Source organism: Drosophila ficusphila, unplaced genomic scaffold, assembly GCF_018152265.1.
Source record: "Drosophila ficusphila isolate 14025-0441.05 unplaced genomic scaffold, ASM1815226v1 contig_498, whole genome shotgun sequence".
NCBI lineage: Eukaryota > Metazoa > Arthropoda > Insecta > Diptera > Drosophilidae > Drosophila > Drosophila ficusphila.
In genome coordinates this window covers 88380-104397 of record NW_025064418.1, presented here as the reverse complement: position 1 = coordinate 104397, position 16018 = coordinate 88380, and the positions used below count along the sequence as shown (strand labels likewise).

Sequence of the window (16018 nt, the reverse complement as noted above, 5' to 3'; positions counted from 1 at the left end):
AAAATAACGAAATGGAAAGAATATTATAATTATTAAATTTATTTTGATAATTATAATTTTGGATTTTTGGGGAATCCAAAGAAAAAGGTAGCCAAAAAGTACTCGTCATATTATTAGTGACGCATATAAGATCATGTCAAAGTAAAAGAAACAAAGTAATGTTTGAGATTAACTATGAATCCACTTTTACGGTAGCCAAATGTCCCGTCATATTATTAGTGACGCATATAAGATCATGTCAAAGTAAAAGAAACAAAGTAATGTTTGAGATTAACTATGAATCCACTTTTACGGTAGCCAAATGTTCCGTCATATTATTAGTGACGCATATAAGATCATGTCAAAGTAAAAGAAACAAAGTAATGTTTGAGATTAACTATGAATCCACTTTTACGGTAGCCAAATATTCCGTCATATTATTAGTGACGCATATAAGATCATGTCAAAGTAAAAGAAACAAAGTAATGTTTGAGATTAACTATGAATCCACTTTTACGGTAGCCAAATGTCCCGTCATATTATTAGTGACGCATATAAGATCATGTCAAAGTAAAAGAAACAAAGTAATGTTTGAGATTAACTATGAATCCACTTTTACCGTAGCCAAATATTCCGTCATATTATTAGTGACGCATATAAGATCATGTCAAAGTAAAAGAAACAAAGTAATGTTTGAGATTAACTATGAATCCACTTTTACGGTAGCCAAATGTTCCGTCATATTAGTGACGCATATAAGATCATGTCAAAGTAAAAGAAACAAAGTAATGTTTGAGATTAACTATGAATCCACTTTTACGGTAGCCAAATGTTCCGTCATATTATTAGTGACGCATATAAGATCATGTCAAAGTAAAAGAAACAAAGTAATGTTTGAGATTAACTATGAATCCACTTTTACGGTAGCCAAATGTTCCGTCATATTATTAGTGACGCATATAAGATCATGTCAAAGTAAAAGAAACAAAGTAATGTTTGAGATTAACTATGAATCCACTTTTACGGTAGCCAAATGTTCCGTCATATTATTAGTGACGCATATAAGATCATGTCAAAGTAAAAGAAACAAAGTAATGTTTGAGATTAACTATGAATCCACTTTTACGGTAGCCAAATGTCCCGTCATATTATTAGTGACGCATATAAGATCATGTCAAAGTAAAAGAAACAAAGTAATGTTTGAGATTAACTATGAATCCACTTTTACGGTAGCCAAATGTCCCGTCATATTATTAGTGACGCATATAAGATCATGTCAAAGTAAAAGAAACAAAGTAATGTTTGAGATTAACTATGAATCCACTTTTACCGTAGCCAAATATTCCGTCATATTATTAGTGACGCATATAAGATCATGTCAAAGTAAAAGAAACAAAGTAATGTTTGAGATTAACTATGAATCCACTTTTACGGTAGCCAAATGTCCCGTCATATTATTAGTGACGCATATAAGATCATGTCAAAGTAAAAGAAACAAAGTAATGTTTGAGATTAACTATGAATCCACTTTTACCGTAGCCAAATGTTCCGTCATATTATTAGTGACGCATATAAGATCATGTCAAAGTAAAAGAAACAAAGTAATGTTTGAGATTAACTATGAATCCACTTTTACGGTAGCCAAATGTTCCGTCATATTATTAGTGACGCATATAAGATCATGTCAAAGTAAAAGAAACAAAGTAATGTTTGAGATTAACTATGAATCCACTTTTACGGTAGCCAAATGTCCCGTCATATTATTAGTGACGCATATAAGATCATGTCAAAGTAAAAGAAACAAAGTAATGTTTGAGATTAACTATGAATCCACTTTTACCGTAGCCAAATATTCCGTCATATTATTAGTGACGCATATAAGATCATGTCAAAGTAAAAGAAACAAAGTAATGTTTGAGATTAACTATGAATCCACTTTTACGGTAGCCAAATGTCCCGTCATATTATTAGTGACGCATATAAGATCATGTCAAAGTAAAAGAAACAAAGTAATGTTTGAGATAACTATATATAAACCTCTTTACGGTAACCAAGAGTCTCGTCACATTAATAATAATAGTTAATGAATGTATAGCCATATAGATGATTGGTGACCGGTAATGAATAAAAAAAAAACCTATATTTAATATATCTATAAATAATACATATTATTTGCGGAATCGTTCATATAATATTATACTATGATATAATATTATTAAAATAGGTAATTAATTTATTATTACGATATAAGTCACCCTGACTAACAAAAGATTTTTTAAAATACACAATTGAATGGCGGGAGTAACTGTAACTTTTAAAGTGTAGTTCAATGCCTTGTTAATCAATTAGTAATGTTCATCAATAAATTAATCAAATTCCTACTGTCCCGAAGAATTGCTACTGGGATAAAATTAAATTAAACCAACGCGGCTGGTGCTCACACTAAACACTTTTTTTCCATTAAAAATCATTATAGGTAGGCAAGGCAGTTTTGCCGATCAAAGTATTCTTCAAAATATATGAAATTATGATATCCGATATATATATATATATATATATGATATCAATAATATAAATAAATTTACCATATACATATGAAAATCAGTATGAATATCAATTATATGAAGAAATATATATCATATGTATATAAAAAAGTATGAAATATACCTATAAACCTACCTATAAGTGGTTGCCGACTCAAGTATTGTTTAAAACATATGATATGCATATGATTTTGTCAATAATATTAATAAATTAATCATATACATATGAAAATCAGCATAAATATCAATTATATTAAGAAATATATCATATGTATATAAAAAAGTATGAAATATACCTATAAACTCTTAAGTAAATTAAGAAAGCCACAGTGTGGGCTCATCTAGTACTGAAAACACCCGATATCTAGATAGGGTGTTCAAAAACTATTATAGGTAGGCAGTGGTTGCCGACCCAAGTATTGTTCAAAACATATGATATGCATATGATTTTGTCAATAATATTAATAAATTAACCATATACATATGAAAATCAGCATAAATATCAATTATATTAAGAAATATAACATATGTATATAAAAAAGTATGAAATATACCTATAAACTCTTAAGTAAATTGAGAAAAAGCCACAGTGTGGGCTCATCTAGTACTGAAAACACCCGATATCTAGATAGGGTGTTCAAAAACTATTATAGGTAGGCAGTGGTTGCCGACCCAAGTATTGTTCAAAACATATGATATGCATATGATTTTGTCAATAATATTAATAAATTAACCATATACATATGAAAATCAACATAAATATCAATTATATTAAGAAATATATCATATGTATATAAAAAAGTATGAAATATACCTATAAACTCTTAAGTAAATTAAGAGAAAGCCACAGTGTGGGCTCATCTAGTACAGAAAACACCCGATATCTAGATAGGGTGTTCAAAAACTATTATAGGTAGGCAGTGGTTGCCGACCCAAGTATTGTTCAAAACATATGATATGCATATGATTTTGTCAATAATATTAATAAATTAACCATATACATATGAAAATCAACATAAATATCAATTATATTAAGAAATATATCATATGTATATAAAAAAGTATGAAATATACCTATAAACTCTTAAGTAAATTAAGAGAAAGCCACAGTGTGGGCTCATCTAGTACAGAAAACACCCGATATCTAGATAGGGTGTTCAAAAACTATTATAGGTAGGCAGTGGTTGCCGACCCAAGTATTGTTCAAAACATATGATATGCATATGATTTTGTCAATAATATTAATAAATTAACCATATACATATGAAAATCAGCATAAATATCAATTATATTAAGAAATATATCATATGTATATAAAAAAGTATGAAATATACCTATAAACTCTTAAGTAAATTAAGAGAAAGCCACAGTGTGGGCTCATCTAGTACAGAAAACACCCGATATCTAGATAGGGTGTTCAAAAACTATTATAGGTAGGCAGTGGTTGCCGACCCAAGTATTGTTCAAAACATATGATATGCATATGATTTTGTCAATAATATAAATAAATTTACCATATACATATGAAAATCAGCATAAATATCAATTATATTAAGAAATATATCATATGTATATAAAAAAGTATGAAATATACCTATAAACTCTTAAGTAAATTAAGAGAAAGCCACAGTGTGGGCTCATCTAGTACAGAAAACACCCGATATCTAGATAGGGTGTTCAAAAACTATTATAGGTAGGCAGTGGTTGCCGACCCAAGTATTGTTCAAAACATATGATATGCATATGATTTTGTCAATAATATAAATAAATTTACCATATACATATGAAAATCAGCATAAATATAAATTATATGAAGAAGTAATTCATATGTATATAAAAAGTACTGAATTCAATATTCTCTTAAGTTATTATAGGAGAATAACTGTAGGGTGGGTGGCAAGCCCAATTGAAAATGCCCGATTTCAAGACATCGATGCAAAAAACTACTATAGGATGGTCAGTGGATGTCCATCTAGAATTGATATAAATCTATGTATATAATATGATTTAGTCAATGTTGACAATATATATTATAATATTATCCGTATAAATTTGTTTCTTTATTCTTTTTGAATACGAGACTTGGCTGAGCGGACTAATATTATTAAAACTCAAGATAATAACGTTGAAACGTGCGCCAAGGTTATATATGTATATATATAATAACAATTGGTTTCCAATTATTATCGTTAATTTTTGGTGGCAGGCTAATATAATGTATATTAAATTAGTACCTGCCTTAAAATCGGACGCACTATATCGTTTGCCGGTATAGTGAGTTCAAATAAAATAATAATATTTTTTAATAATATTATTATTAAATAAATACTTATTTTTCATATGCGCTCGGTTTTATATTATATATCATTCGAGAGTTATATGGAAAAATGTTAAATTTTAAATTTAACATCAAAATACAAATGATTTAATTCAATATTTATATTGATTAAACAAAAATTGCAAATGTGTGGATACATAAATAATTATGTATGTTGAAATAAAATGATATTTTAGAATAAAATATTGTACATATAATAAAATTATAGTAGCAAATATATATTAAATAAAAATTATGTTATAAAATTATACATACATACGTATATTTATATATATGATGTAATGAATAATTCTTATAACATCTAAAACTTGTTATATTAGTGGCGAAACAAGTATAAAACAAAACATAAAAGAAGGATTACGAATGCTATACAAGTTTTGGCCGTAATCAAATTCAAAAAATAGAATATTAAAATAATAGATCTATAATATTTATATTGCATTATTTCTATTCGAAAATATGAATGAAATATGTAAAGAAAAACATTATTCTGGTTGATCCTGCCAGTAGTTATATGCTTGTCTCAAAGATTAAGCCATGCATGTCTAAGTACACACGAATTAAAAGTGAAACCGCAAAAGGCTCATTATATCAGTTATGGTTCCTTAGATCGTTAACAGTTACTTGGATAACTGTGGTAATTCTAGAGCTAATACATGCAATTAAAACATGAACCTTTATGGGACATGTGCTTTTATTAGGCTAAAACCAAGCGATCGCAAGATCGTTATATTGGTTGAACTCTAGATAACATGCAGATCGTATGGTCATGTACCGACGACAGATCTTTCAAATGTCTGCCCTATCAACTTTTGATGGTAGTATCTAGGACTACCATGGTTGCAACGGGTAACGGGGAATCAGGGTTCGATTCCGGAGAGGGAGCCTGAGAAACGGCTACCACATCTAAGGAAGGCAGCAGGCGCGTAAATTACCCACTCCCAGCTCGGGGAGGTAGTGACGAAAAATAACAATACAGGACTCATATCCGAGGCCCTGTAATTGGAATGAGTACACTTTAAATCCTTTAACAAGGACCAATTGGAGGGCAAGTCTGGTGCCAGCAGCCGCGGTAATTCCAGCTCCAATAGCGTATATTAAAGTTGTTGCGGTTAAAACGTTCGTAGTTGAACTTGTGCTTCATACGGGTAGTACAACTTACATTTGTGGTTAGTACTATACCTTTATGTATGTAAGCGTATTACCGGTGGAGTTCTTATATGTGATTAAGTACTTGTATTTTTTCATATGTTCCTCCTATTTAAAAACCTGCATTAGTGCTCTTAAACGAGTGTTATTGTGGGCCGGTACAATTACTTTGAACAAATTAGAGTGCTTAAAGCAGGCTTCAAATGCCTGAATATTCTGTGCATGGGATAATGAAATAAGACCTCTGTTCTGCTTTCATTGGTTTTCAGATCAAGAGGTAATGATTAATAGAAGCAGTTTGGGGGCATTAGTATTACGACGCGAGAGGTGAAATTCTTGGACCGTCGTAAGACTAACTTAAGCGAAAGCATTTGCCAAAGATGTTTTCATTAATCAAGAACGAAAGTTAGAGGTTCGAAGGCGATCAGATACCGCCCTAGTTCTAACCATAAACGATGCCAGCTAGCAATTGGGTGTAGCTACTTTTATGGCTCTCTCAGTCGCTTCCCGGGAAACCAAAGCTTTTGGGCTCCGGGGGAAGTATGGTTGCAAAGCTGAAACTTAAAGGAATTGACGGAAGGGCACCACCAGGAGTGGAGCCTGCGGCTTAATTTGACTCAACACGGGAAAACTTACCAGGTCCGAACATAAGTGTGTAAGACAGATTGATAGCTCTTTCTCGAATCTATGGGTGGTGGTGCATGGCCGTTCTTAGTTCGTGGAGTGATTTGTCTGGTTAATTCCGATAACGAACGAGACTCAAATATATTAAATAGATATCTTCAGGATTATGGTGTTGAAGCTTATATAGCCTTCATTCATGGTGGGCAGTAAAATGTTTATTGTGTTTGAATGTGTTTATGTAAGTGGAGCCGTACCTGTTGGTTTGTCCCATTATAAGGACACTAGCTTCTTAAATGGACAAATTGCGTCTAGCAATAATGAGATTGAGCAATAACAGGTCTGTGATGCCCTTAGATGTCCTGGGCTGCACGCGCGCTACAATGAAAGTATCAACGTGTATTTCCTAGACCGAGAGGTCCGGGTAAACCGCTGAACCACTTTCATGCTTGGGATTGTGAACTGAAACTGTTCACATGAACTTGGAATTCCCAGTAAGTGTGAGTCATTAACTCGCATTGATTACGTCCCTGCCCTTTGTACACACCGCCCGTCGCTACTACCGATTGAATTATTTAGTGAGGTCTCCGGACGTGATCACTGTGACGCCTTGCGTGTTACGGTTGTTTCGCAAAAGTTGACCGAACTTGATTATTTAGAGGAAGTAAAAGTCGTAACAAGGTTTCCGTAGGTGAACCTGCGGAAGGATCATTATTGTATATAATATCTTTACCGTAAACAACAATAACTTGTTTTAATTATAAAATATATTTTTATAATATAACAAGATAAAATTGCCAAACAATTATATATTTATAAAAAAAGAAGTTCAATGAAAATTTGGATTAAATTTTTTTATAAATAAAATCAAGCAAACAAGAATAATAATCAAGCAAATTAAATTGTATTATAATATATTCACAAATTTATGTTTATATATTATAATATGAAACTTGCGTGTATATGGACCATAATATACACGCGTTGCGAATATGTATTGTTCATCATAGTTATGGGCATACATTGGCTAATGCAACAACCTAAAATGTTGAATGTTGTACCTGGTTTACTTCAGGTTAATGTTTTATATAAAAAACGCAATATTATATCACATTAAAATTATATGAAATTGTAAATTATCCAAGTAATAAATGGTATAATATTGTTTATATAAAACTAAGACATTTCGCAGCATTTCGTTTTAGGTATAAAAAAAAAGATTTATTGAAGGAATTGATATATGCCAGTAAAATGGTGTATTTTTAATTTCTTTCAATAAATTCATATTTGACAAATTGAAATAATAAATATAAAAACTCTAAGCGGTGGATCACTCGGCTCATGGGTCGATGAAGAACGCAGCAAACTGTGCGTCATCGTGTGAACTGCAGGACACATGAACATCGACATTTTGAACGCATATCGCAGTCCATGCTGTTATGGTACTTTAATTAATTTTTTAGTGCTGCTTGGACTACATATGGTTGAGGGTTGTAAGACTATGCTAATTAAGTTGTTTAGAAATTTGGTAATCAAATTTCTAAGCATATGGTATATTATTGGATAAAAATTTTAATTAAATATAATTATTATTTTTATTCATAATATTAAAATATCTATGGAAAACATTATCTCACATTATAAATAATTTGATTGTGAAAAACGAAGAAAAATATTTTCATTTTCAATCATATAATACTGAGGAATGTCTAGCATAAAAAATGTTTGAAATATTTTTCATCTAGAATTGTCTCTTATTAATGATTTAGTAAAATTGAAATCTTTTGTAAATGTTATTGTTCTTCGTTAAATTCGTTTAAAACTCATAACTAAATTAAAACTAATTAACGAAAAAAATTTTTATACGAATTCATTAAATGTTTCTCCATTATATAAATGTAAAGAATATATTGAAAAAAAAAATGTTATATACAACCTCAACTCATATGGGACTACCCCCTGAATTTAAGCATATTAATTAGGGGAGGAAAAGAAACTAACTAGGATTTTCTTAGTAGCGGCGAGCGAAAAGAAATCAGTTCAGCACTAAGTCACTTTGTCTATATGGCAAATGTGAGATGCAGTGTATGGAGCGTCAATATTCTAGTATGAGAAATTAACGATTTAAGTCCTTCTTAAATGAGGCCATTTACCCATAGAGGGTGCCAGGCCCGTATAACGTTAATGATTACTAGATGATGTTTCCAAAGAGTCGTGTTGCTTGATAGTGCAGCACTAAGTGGGTGGTAAACTCCATCTAAAACTAAATATAACCATGAGACCGATAGTAAACAAGTACCGTGAGGGAAAGTTGAAAAGAACTCTGAATAGAGAGTTAAATAGTACGTGAAACTGCTTAGAGGTTAAGCCCGATGAACCTGAATATCCATTATGGAAAATTCATCATTAAAATTGTAATATTTAAACAATATTATGATAATAGTGTGCATTTTTTCCATATAAGGACATTGTAATCTATTAGCATACAAAATTTATCATAAAATATGGCTTATAGTTTATTTAAATTAAAATGCTTGCGTTTTAACACAAAATAAATGTCATTAATTTGATAAAGTGCTGATAGATTTATATGATTACAGTGCGTTAATTTTTCGGAATTATATAATGGCATAATTATCAATGATTTTTGTGTTTATTATATGCACTTGTATGATTAACAATGCGAAAGATTCAGGATACCTTCGGGACCCGTCTTGAAACACGGACCAAGGAGTCTAACATATGTGCAAGTTATTGGGATATAAACCTAATAGCGTAATTAACTTGACTAATAATGGGATTAGTTTTTTAACTATTTATAGTTAATTAACACAATCCCGGGGCGTTCTATATAGTTATGTATAATGATATTTATATTATTTATGCCTCTAACTGGAACGTACCTTGAGCATATATGCTGTGACCCGAAAGATGGTGAACTATACTTGATCAGGTTGAAGTCAGGGGAAACCCTGATGGAAGACCGAAACAGTTCTGACGTGCAAATCGATTGTCAGAATTGAGTATAGGGGCGAAAGACCAATCGAACCATCTAGTAGCTGGTTCCTTCCGAAGTTTCCCTCAGGATAGCTGGTGCATTTTAATATTATATAAAATAATCTTATCTGGTAAAGCGAATGATTAGAGGCCTTAGGGTCGAAACGATCTTAACCTATTCTCAAACTTTAAATGGGTAAGAACCTTAACTTTCTTGATATGAAGTTTAAGGTTATGATATAATGTGCCCAGTGGGCCACTTTTGGTAAGCAGAACTGGCGCTGTGGGATGAACCAAACGTAATGTTACGGTGCCCAAATTAACAACTCATGCAGATACCATGAAAGGCGTTGGTTGCTTAAAACAGCAGGACGGTGATCATGGAAGTCGAAATCCGCTAAGGAGTGTGTAACAACTCACCTGCCGAAGCAACTAGCCCTTAAAATGGATGGCGCTTAAGTTGTATACCTATACATTACCGCTAAAGTAGATGATTTATATTACTTGTAATATAAATTTTGAAACTTTAGTGAGTAGGAAGGTACAATGGTATGCGTAGAAGTGTTTGGCGTAAGCCTGCATGGAGCTGCCATTGGTACAGATCTTGGTGGTAGTAGCAAATAATCGAATGAGACCTTGGAGGACTGAAGTGGAGAAGGGTTTCGTGTGAACAGTGGTTGATCACGAGTTAGTCGGTCCTAAGTTCAAGGCGAAAGCCGAAAATTTTCAAGTAAAAAACTAATGACTAAATAAATATATATACAAGCCAAAAATAATATACTTGAATAATTTTGAACGAAAGGGAATACGGTTCCAATTCCGTAACCTGTTGAGTATCCGTTTGTTATTAAATATGGGCCTCGTGCTCATCCTGGCAACAGGAACGACCATAAAGAAGCCGTCGAGAGATATCGGAAGAGTTTTCTTTTCTGTTTTATAGCCGTACTACCATGGAAGTCTTTCGCAGAGAGATATGGTAGATGGGCTAGAAGAGCATGACATATACTGTTGTGTCGATATTTTCTCCTCGGACCTTGAAAATTTATGGTGGGGACACGCAAACTTCTCAACAGGCCGTACCAATATCCGCAGCTGGTCTCCAAGGTGAAGAGTCTCTAGTCGATAGAATAATGTAGGTAAGGGAAGTCGGCAAATTAGATCCGTAACTTCGGGATAAGGATTGGCTCTGAAGATTGAGATAGTCGGGCTTGATTGGGAAACAATAACATGGTTTATGTGCTCGTTCTGGGTAAATAGAGTGTCTATCATTTATGGTGGTTACTTGTTCCCCGGATAGTTTAGTTACGTAGCCAATTGTGGAACTTTCTTGCTAAAATTTTTAAGAATACTAATTGGCTCAAACCGATTAGTTCTTATTAATTATAACGATTATCAATTAACAATCAATTCAGAACTGGCACGGACTTGGGGAATCCGACTGTCTAATTAAAACAAAGCATTGTGATGGCCCTAGCGGGTGTTGACACAATGTGATTTCTGCCCAGTGCTCTGAATGTCAAAGTGAAGAAATTCAAGTAAGCGCGGGTCAACGGCGGGAGTAACTATGACTCTCTTAAGGAAATCATGCGGAAAACCGCCCCGTAGTATGTAATCCCCTGTGGAGAGCCGAGGTCCTTCAATCTATCATCGATAGGGCGGAGGATCTTGGACCGGAAACCACTCTCCAATGTTTGTCCAACTACCTCCTGGAAATTTTTCCGGCACAGAATGCACCCCACATTCTGACGAGGCCTCCCCGGAGGCCCCGAAATAGGAGGGAAAGTAGAAGGCAGCAGTACGCAATGGTGCAGCGTAACTGGGACAAACATAAGGGAGATGCATAAAATCCTTGCTTGATGGAGCTGATGAGTCGGTAATGCCAAACAGAGAAATTATGGAACCCTACTGGAGAGAAGTGATGACCCAACCCAGCCCAAGCTCTTGCGAGAACACACGGTTCCACATGGAACACGCGCTTGAGAGGGTTTGGTCCCCTATTAATGAACGGGACTTAAGGGTAAACAAGGTGCCATTATCTTCATCTCCGGGGCCTGACGGGATATCTCCAAAAACTGCCAGGAGTATTCCAACGGGTATTATGCTTCGCATAATGAACCTTATTCTCTGGTGCGGCAATCTACCACAACCATCACGACTGGCCAGAACCATCTTCATCCCGAAGATGGCGACGGCAACTCGTCCGCAAGACTTTCGTCCCATTTCGGTCCCCTCGGTCTTGGTTAGGCAACTAAATGCTATTCTAGCAACCCGATTGACCTCATCAATCAATTGGGACCCGCGTCAGCGGGGGTTCCTGCCTACCGATGGGTGTGCCGATAATGCGACGATAGTCGACTTAATTCTGAGGGAAAGCCATAAACGTTGGAAATCATGCTACATCGCGACACTAGATGTTAGCAAGGCATTTGATTCTGTATCTCATGCCGCAATCAAAAACACCTTGATTGCATATGGCCTACCAAAGGATTTCGTCGACTACGTACAGAGATCGTACGAGGTCGGGGGCACCACACTCAATGGGGAGGGCTGGATATCAGATGTGATCAGACCTGCGCGAGGTGTTAAGCAAGGGGATCCTCTGTCTCCAGTTCTATTCAACTTGATCATGGATCGGTTGCTTAGATCCCTACCCAAAGAGATTGGTGCCAAAGTCGGAAATGCCATGATAAACGCGGCAGCATTCGCTGATGATCTGGTCCTTTTTGCGGAAACTCCGATGGGCCTTCAAAAATTGTTGGACAAAACAGTTGACTTTTTGTCTTCTGTGGGACTCGACCTAAATGCTAACAAGTGTTTCACTGTTAGCATAAAGGGACAGCCGAAACAAAAGTGTAGTGTTGTAACGCAACACAGCTTTCGTGTAGGCTCGCGAGAATGTCCTTCAATGAAGCGCACCGACGAGTGGAAGTATTTAGGTATCCGGTTCACAGCGGAGGGGAGGGCCCGGTACAATCCAGCGGAAGACTTCGGTCCGAAGCTGTTGAGATTGACACGGGCCCCCCTGAAGCCACAACAGAAGTTATTTGCCCTTAGGACTGTCCTTATCCCACAACTCTATCACAAGCTGACCCTTGGGAGTGTGACGATAGGCGTTCTAAGAAAATCTGACAAATTGGTACGATTCTATATCCGGAAATGGTTAGATCTTCCGGCGGATGTGCCAGTATCCTTCTTCCACGCCCCCCATAATTCTGGGGGACTCGGGATCCCATCATTAAGATGGATAGCTCCAATGCTTCGTTTAAAACGATTGAGCAGCATTAAGTGGCCCCACCTCGAACAATCCGAGGCGGCCAGCTGTTTCATGGACGACGAAATGCGGCGGGCCCGGGTTAGATTACTAGCGGGAGGTACGGAACTGCTTTCACGTTCGGACATAGAGTCGTACTGGGCAAATAGGTTGTACATGTCTGTTGATGGCAGCGGTCTCCGTGAAGCTGGTAAATTCCACCAGCAACATGGATGGGTAAGTCAACCCACGCGTTTACTAACAGGAAAGGAATATTTGAACGGAATCAAGTTGCGGATAAATGCCCTACCTTCAAAGTCTCGTACTACGAGGGGACGGCACGAATTGGATAGACTGTGTCGTGCAGGATGTGATGCTTCCGAAACAACAAACCACATCTTGCAGAAATGTTACCGTACGCATGGAAGGCGGGTAGCTAGACACAACAGCGTAGTAAATTCAATCAAGTTGGGACTTGAGAGAAAAGGCTGCGTTGTTCATGTCGAACCAAGTCTGCAATGCGAATCCGGCTTGAATAAACCTGACCTGGTGGCTATCCGACAAAATCACATTTATGTGATAGACGCTCAGGTTGTGACAGACGGACACTCGATCGACGATGCGCACAAACGCAAAGTCGAGAGATACGACAGACCGGACATACGTACTGAATTGCGGCGACAATACGGAGGGACATGTGACATCGAGTTCCACTCCGCAACACTAAACTGGAGGGGGATCTGGAGTAGTCAGTCCGTAAAACGATTGATTGCAAAGGACCTCCTAGCTACTGGTGATAGTAATATCATCAGTATCAGGGCAGTGAAAGGAGGCATTTATTGCTTTAGACATTTTATGTATTGGAGCGGTTACTCTGGCGGTGCGGGTTGATGAAAGCACTGTGGTTATGCAAAATTGCCTGCTACCTTGGCACAACATCCAAAAAAGGTATAAACATCGCAAGTTGTCATATGAGGAGGGTTTTAGTACGTAGGCGCTGTAGAACTTCGGTTCTGATAGAACAGTGAATCGTGCATGCTATGAACTCTAATAAGAGATTAGTAGTATCTTTCGAAGATTTCCCTTCCTTAGCGATCAAAAAAAAAAAAAAAAAAAAAAAAAAAATAGCCAAATGCCTCGTCATCTAATTAGTGACGCGCATGAATGGATTAACGAGATTCCTACTGTCCCTATCTACTATCTAGCGAAACCACAGCCAAGGGAACGGGCTTGGAATAATTAGCGGGGAAAGAAGACCCTTTTGAGCTTGACTCTAATCTGGCAGTGTAAGGAGACATAAGAGGTGTAGAATAAGTGGGAGATATTAGGCTTCGGTTTGATATCGCCAATGAAATACCACTACTCTTATTGTTTCCTTACTTACTTGATTAAATGGAACGTGTATCATTTCCTAGCCATTATACGGATATATTTATTATATCTTATGGTATTGGGTTTTGATGCAAGCTTCTTGATCAAAGTATCACGAGTTTGTTATATAATCGCAAACAAATTCTTTAATAAAACGATGCATTTATGTATTTTTGATTTGAAAATTTGGTATAACTCCAATTACTCAGGTATGATCCAATTCAAGGACATTGCCAGGTAGGGAGTTTGACTGGGGCGGTACATCTCTCAAATAATAACGGAGGTGTCCCAAGGCCAGCTCAGTGCGGACAGAAACCACACATAGAGCAAAAGGGCAAATGCTGACTTGATCTCGGTGTTCTTCAGTACACACAGGGACAGCAAAAGCTCGGCCTATCGATCCTTTTGGTTTAAAGAGTTTTTAACAAGAGGTGTCAGAAAAGTTACCATAGGGATAACTGGCTTGTGGCGGCCAAGCGTTCATAGCGACGTCGCTTTTTGATCCTTCGATGTCGGCTCTTCCTATCATTGTGAAGCAAAATTCACCAAGCGTTGGATTGTTCACCCATGCAAGGGAACGTGAGCTGGGTTTAGACCGTCGTGAGACAGGTTAGTTTTACCCTACTAATGACAAAACGTTGTTGCGACAGCATTCCTGCGTAGTACGAGAGGAACCGCAGGTACGGACCAATGGCACAATACTTGTTCGAGCGAACAGTGGTATGACGCTACGTCCGTTGGATTATGCCTGAACGCCTCTAAGGTCGTATCCGTGCTGGACTGCAATGATAAATAAGGGGCAATTTGCATTGTATGGCTTCTAAACCATTTAAAGTTTATAATTCATTTTATAAACGACAATGGATGTGATGCCAATGTAATTTGTAACATAGTAAATTGGGAGGATCTTCGATCACCTGATGCCGCGCTAGTTACATATAAAAACATTATTTAATACAATGACAAAGCCTAGAATCAATTGTAAACGACTTTTGTAACAGGCAAGGTGTTGTAAGTGGTTGAGCAGCTGCCATACTGCGATCCACTGAAGCTTATCCTTTGCTTGATGATTCGATATTTAATAAAATAACGAAATGGAAAGAATATTATAATTATTAAATTTATTTTGATAATTATAATTTTGGATTTTTGGGGAATCCAAAGAAAAAGGTAGCCAAAAAGTACTCGTCATATTATTAGTGACGCATATAAGATCATGTCAAAGTAAAAGAAACAAAGTAATGTTTGAGATTAACTATGAATCCACTTTTACGGTAGCCAAATGTCCCGTCATATTATTAGTGACGCATATAAGATCATGTCAAAGTAAAAGAAACAAAGTAATGTTTGAGATTAACTATGAATCCACTTTTACGGTAGCCAAATGTTCCGTCATATTATTAGTGACGCATATAAGATCATGTCAAAGTAAAAGAAACAAAGTAATGTTTGAGATTAACTATGAATCCACTTTTACGGTAGCCAAATGTTCCGTCATATTATTAGTGACGCATATAAGATCATGTCAAAGTAAAAGAAACAAAGTAATGTTTGAGATTAACTATGAATCCACTTTTACGGTAGCCAAATGTCCCGTCATATTATTAGTGACGCATATAAGATCATGTCAAAGTAAAAGAAACAAAGTAATGTTTGAGATTAACTATGAATCCACTTTTACCGTAGCCAAATATTCCGTCATATTATTAGTGACGCATATAAGATCATGTCAAAGTAAAAGAAACAAAGTAATGTTTGAGATTAACTATG

At 35.7% G+C, this 16018-nt stretch overlaps 2 non-coding genes and 1 pseudogene across 2 annotated transcripts; all 3 read left to right on the top strand.

The window, feature by feature from the left end:
• Positions 1 to 5347: 5347 nt before the first annotated feature.
• Positions 5348 to 7344, top strand: LOC122320388. Its single transcript, XR_006245648.1, has one exon. It is a non-coding gene; the product is annotated as a small subunit ribosomal RNA (ribosomal RNA).
• A 600-nt stretch (positions 7345 to 7944) lies between these two features.
• Positions 7945 to 8124, top strand: LOC122320376. Its single transcript, XR_006245636.1, has one exon. It is a non-coding gene; the product is annotated as a 5.8S ribosomal RNA (ribosomal RNA).
• A 438-nt stretch (positions 8125 to 8562) lies between these two features.
• On the top strand, positions 8563 to 15323 carry LOC122320405 (annotated as a pseudogene).
• Positions 15324 to 16018: the final 695 nt, after the last annotated feature.